Here is a 6,000-nt window from a genome sequence, read left to right on the forward strand (position 1 = left end):
TCTCGCATTTACTATCTTCCCTCCAGGTGGAAAAGTGAAGAATTTCCACACTACAGATTCCGACCTCTGTGGACGTGGTGCCTCCTGCAAGAATTCGTCTTCAGAAGATACTTCCTCCTGCTGCTGCTGCTGTCCAGGTGTCATTTTGTTTGATATTTTTTGAAAACACCAAAAAAACCAAGCAAAAAGGGTTCTTGTAGGAAAAGAGATGTCTCTCTAAAGATACTCCAACAAAGAATTATTAAAATGGGTGGGGCCCTTCAATAGTTACAGTGGGAAATGTTATGAACCAATTAAATCTTTTTTTTAGAGGTCACATGGGATCCGCGCACTCTGCGCTCACAAAGCAAACACCCAACGCGACTTCGTGAAAATATATTTAAAATAATATAAGTTTATTTTAAGTACAAATATATTATTTTTATGAATATCTTAGATAATCTCTTGCCCTAATATGTATATTAAAGACTCATACATATTATTTTAGAACATAAAAAAAATTTGTGGGAGTTGCGCACCAAGCGCGCCCCAGCACATATGATGTCACGCGGGACCCTCCACCGCACAAGCTTCGCGTACTGTAAAGCGCATGTGTCGTGAATGCGCGGGAGCATGAGTCGCAGACTGGTCGCTTACCAATTGCACACATCACGTAATATTAAATGTATATGATATAACTGAAAAACAGTAGAAAGGACCTAGCCCTATATTCTTTTTTAGATTGTAACCCCTGGGGAGGTGCCTACATGGTTTTATATGAATAAAATTTTTTATTTTATGGTAAACTACTTGTTGTACATGCATTTGGAGTGGAGAAGTGTGGCTCAGTGGAGAAGTGTGGCTCAGGGGTTAGAGGCGGCAGACCCGGAAGCTGAGATCGGTCCTGGACCAGGGTTCAATTCCCCGCCTCGGTGGATCTTGGGCTCAAAAATTTCATGGACTCGATAATTCTCGTTCTGGTGCCTACTCGACTCACGGGTTCACACTCTGCGACTCTGGGCAATAGCTTGCTTAATCTCCACTACGGCCCCTCGCGGCGGGATGCCTGGCTTTCACCTTGTGGATACCCTGCTGGGGTTATCTCACAGGGGAATACCAGGACGGGTTCCCAAGGCAAGCGCCTTGAAGCCTTCGGGTGATACGTGCGCTATATAAATCGCAATACATTTACATTTACATTTGTGTAATATATTGTGACATCCCTAACATTGTGATTGGCTATTGCTGGTGGTATAGTGCAGAGTTTGTAGGAACCTGTTGGGTTATAGTAATTCCCTAATGGGATTTTTAACAGTGATATGCAGGCACTGAAGTGCAATTAGGCGTTTTACAAACAGGTTTAGGTCCTTTCTACTTTCGTACACCCCCTCCCTGTATTCATTATAAGGGTACCTTCCTTCTTTTTACTGCAACTGAAAAACACGCAGCCGTCGCACACCGTACGCGGATCCTTCACGACTTTTCTAAAATAGTGGCTAGAATCCGCGCACCCACCGTGATGTGAACGCTTTGGGTGCGGACTCCGAAAAAAAAATAGAAAAAAAATATTATATGAATATATTAAAATACAAAATTGAAACAAAAAAATTAAACAATATTTCAGTTTTACTTTAAAAAAAATGTTTTTTGCAATTTTCAGAAAAATATATAATACTATTTATTGAATAAAATATTTAAAAATTAACAGTTAAAAAACTGTAGAAAACCAGTACAAAAAAATAGGCATAACTACTATTACTATTAGCATTTAAAAAACCTTTGATTATCACTGAAAAAACCATAGCTTTCAGAGACGTTATAGTTAGAAATTAGCATTTAAAAAAGCTTTGAAATTCACAGAAAAAGCCTTAGGTTTCAGAGGTGTTATAGTTAGTTGGACATTTCACTCATACAAAACCATAGCCACCTACTTCCATCAGAAGATCGTTGACATCCACGACAGCTTCAAAAACCAGACCTCCCAGAAGGCCAACGATACCTCAGAACCACTGCTCACCACCCAAACCAACACCCTACTCACCGGGACTCAAATGAACGACGACAACACCATCAAAACCATGAACACCATCCATTCCGGCTCTCTGTCAGACCTATGCCCACACCACATCTTCAACAAAGCCAGCCCCACCATCGCGCCCCATCTCTACAAGATCATAAACACCTCTTTCGAGACTGCCATCTTCCAGAGAGCTGGAAGCATGCTGAGATCAAAGCCCTGCTCAAAAAATCCAAGGCAAACCCAAGAGACCTCAAGAACTTCCGGCCCATCTCCCTGCTCCCGTTCCCGGCAAAGGTCATTGAGAAGATCGTCAACAAACAACTAACCCGCTACCTCGAGGACGACAACATCCTGGACCCATCCCAGTCCGGATTACGCAAAAACCACAGCACCGAAACTGCCCTCATCGCCGCCACCGACATCAGAGCCATCCCGGACAACAAAGAAACCGCAGCCCTCATCGTCGTGGACCGCTCAGCGGCCTTCGACACCGTGTGCCACCACACCCAATGCAAACGCCTCCACAACGCAGGAATCCGTGACAAAAGCCCTGGACTGGACCACCTACTTCCTCTACGGCAGAACCCAGAGCTTCCTCCTCCTGCCATTCCAATCCCAACCCACCAAGATAATCTGCGGTGTACCCCAAGGATCATCCCTCAGCCCAACCCTCTTCAACATCTACATGGCACCACTGGCCAACATCGTCCGATCACATGACCTCAACATCATCTCCTACGCCGACGACACCCAGTTGATCCTCTCCCTCACCAAGGACCCTTCCACCGCCAGAACCAACATCCACGAATAAATGAAAGCCGGTGCCGAGTGGATGAAGAACAGCTGTCTGAAACTGAACTCAAGCAAGACGGAGGTCCTCATCCTCGGCTCCACCCCCTCTGCCTGGGATGACTCCTGGTGGCCGACAACACTAGGAATTGCACCAACACCCACCGACCACGCACGCAACCTGGTGTTCATCCTCGACGCATCGCTCTCCATGACCAAGCAGGTCAACGTCATCTCATCCTCCTGCTTCAACACCCTCTGCATGCTCCGCAAGATCTACAGATGGATCTCCACCAAGACCCGAAGGACGGTCACAAGGCCCTTGTCAGCAGTAGACTGAACTATGGCAATGCCCTCTACGAAGGACCAAACTCCTGAAACGACTACACCAGATACAGAACGCCTCTACTCGACACATCCTCGACATACCCCGCCACAGCCACATCACATCCCACCTGAGAGACCTGCACTGGCTCCCTGTCAACAAGAGGATCACTTTCAAACTCCTCACCCACGACCACAAGGCACTCCACAACACCGGACCAATATACCTCAACAGACGTCTCACCTTCTACTCCCCGAACCGCCAGCTCCGCTCTGCCAACCTCACCCTCGCCGCCATCCCCTGCATCCGAAGAACAACCATCGGGGGCAGATCGTTCTCCCACCTCGCCACCAAGACCTGCAACACCCTCCCCTTCCACCTGCGACAGACTCAGGACCTATTAGCCTTCAGGAGACTTCTCAAGACCTGACTCTTTGAGAAGTAGCAGGGCCTAGTCCCCCCCCTCCCCCTCCCCCCTCAGCACCTTGAGATCCGCGCAGGTGTGTAGTGCGCTCTATAAATGTACTGATTGATTGATTGATTGATTGGCGTCTGTGTTGGCCCGCCTTGCTCTATTCGTGTCTGTTCTTCAGAGGTGATTTATGCCATGGGCTGTATACACACTTGCCTTATGTAAAGAGCTGCATTACGATATGTTGACATTCTTTTCCCTTGTTTAACATTTCTTTTATGTCTTTCAAGTTGCCATGCGTTCTCCATTCTCATCCATGCGCACCCTCATGAAAGTTTATGTTTGAAAGTGCATCGCTCGTGTTTCTGTCCCTCAAGGCAGCACCCCGACTGTGAGCCCTTAGATTTCCAGTCCAGGCCTCGTTGGATACAGATGCACTCCCGAGTCTTGCGCAGAGTCTGAATAAACATCTTTAACTTTAAACTCACCTCTTGGTCTCTTCATTGGATTACCTTCATTTTGGAACCTTCTCACCTTATGCGGCACTTTATTTGTTTATGTAAACGGCGCTTCGTGGGCTCACAGCAGCCTGTCTATATTTGGCTTTGTTGACCGAGTAATCCACAAAACCGTTCGCTTCCGGGGGGGGGGGGGGGGGGGGGGAGAGGAACCTGTCATCAAAGGTGAACAAAGGCCCTGAACACACTTCACTGGTTCGATTCATCGCCACACATATTTTGTACCTTTTTTATAGAATCAGTTTATAGGCAGATTCATTTTATATTATATTTGGAAAAAACGCAAAGTGTCCAAAGGAAATGAAACATCTGTTATTTACATCGCTTAGGAACAGTCGAATGAAGCACTTTTATATATAAATATATAACGAGCAATGCTGTCCTTTACTTTTTTAATGAGCGAACCCAGCATTTGCGGAGGCCTGTGCTGGGTACGCATCTTACTAGCCTGAGGCTCCCACGTGAAAAGAGGAAGATGGAGGGAGGAGGGAGGCGGCAGACACCACTGGATTACGCCAGAAGTGGCGTCCTTTGCTTCTGTCTGAAGCAAGACGGGTTCTTTCTTCTCCAAGTGCTGAGTTCACCTTATTTATCCTCAGTCGTCACAGGCTTCCGCCCTCTTAAATAGTTCTAGCAGGTTTGGCTCAAGGACCGGGAAGTCCCTGGTTCTTTATTCCCCTATCCTGCAGCGGTGGCAGCCGGGGGCAGCCGTCAGGACTCTGGGGTCCTTCACCCGAGACAAGTCATCAGAGCCTCGCAGCCTGAGAGACACTCACCAGAGACACTGCAGAGCCCCGAGCAGAGGAGACTCCATCAGAGGGGCTTCAGGAGGGACACAGGCCCCCCAAGACACAAGGGACAGAGCTTCCATCAACTGCAAGCGACAGAGCCACTCCCAGCCAGAAGAGACAGAGCCACTCCCAGTCCCAGCCAGAAGGGACAGAGCCACTCCCAGTCCCAGCCAGAAGGGACAGAGCCACTCCCGGCCAGAAGGGACAGCGCCACTCCCAGTCAGAAGGGACAGAGACTTGGTAAGTGACAGAGACAGACTCAATCCCCAATATATAATATGCTGACACATTACAGTTGTGCTCTGACCTCACAAGGTCTGCTGCCAGGGCCAGAAGCCAAGGTGAAATGCAGGACAATGAGCATGATTAAAGCTGCAGTTTAAACAGCAAAAAAGGAGCATGACTTTTTCTTCTGCTCTGTTTTAATAGATGAGCAGTGATAAGCAGAGAGAAGACTTTTATGGCAGCATGTGGAATGGTAAATTCGCTTTGCCTGTTTCTACACATTCTGAACTACAGTGATTTTTATCTGACTTTTGTTTAACTGAATCTAGTCTCTAGCTGCTATTTGTGTTTATTTCGTGCCAGAGCTTCTACTGTTATTCTTCATGTCCACAACCATCCTATCCCTTTCATACAGAAGAGCAACACACCAAGGATACAAAAGGTTTGTGGACAGGGTGATAGTGTGACCATGTATTATAAGGAATAAAGTCCCCCTTGCCGCACATTATAAGAATATTGTAAGGCACCTCGATGTTCCTTGGCCTTATAAAGTAACTTGGCCAGGGGCCTCATTCCTCTTTAAATATCCTGATAATGTATGGCAGGGGTTACTTTATCCTATATATAATGTATGGAAGCCTGCAATCTCCGTATGAAATCCTATAGCTAATTTCCTTACGACAGTTGAGTTGCCATGTCCCAGTCACCTGTAATAAAGAAATGACATAGCCGCTGAACTGTAATAAGCTATTACAGTTGAGCTCTAGCACCACAATGCCTTCAGCCAGAGCCAGCAGCTGATGTGAAAGACAGGCCACGGAACATAATTACAGCTGCAGTTCAAACACTGGCCGAAAACTGACTATTCATTCCTATGATTTGTTTTTCTAAATGAAACAGTGATGAGCAGAAAGGAGATTTTTATCGCAAACTTTAGTTTT

Source organism: Lissotriton vulgaris, chromosome 7 (assembly GCF_964263255.1).
Source record: "Lissotriton vulgaris chromosome 7, aLisVul1.2, whole genome shotgun sequence".
NCBI classification, from domain to species: Eukaryota; Metazoa; Chordata; class Amphibia; order Caudata; family Salamandridae; genus Lissotriton; species Lissotriton vulgaris.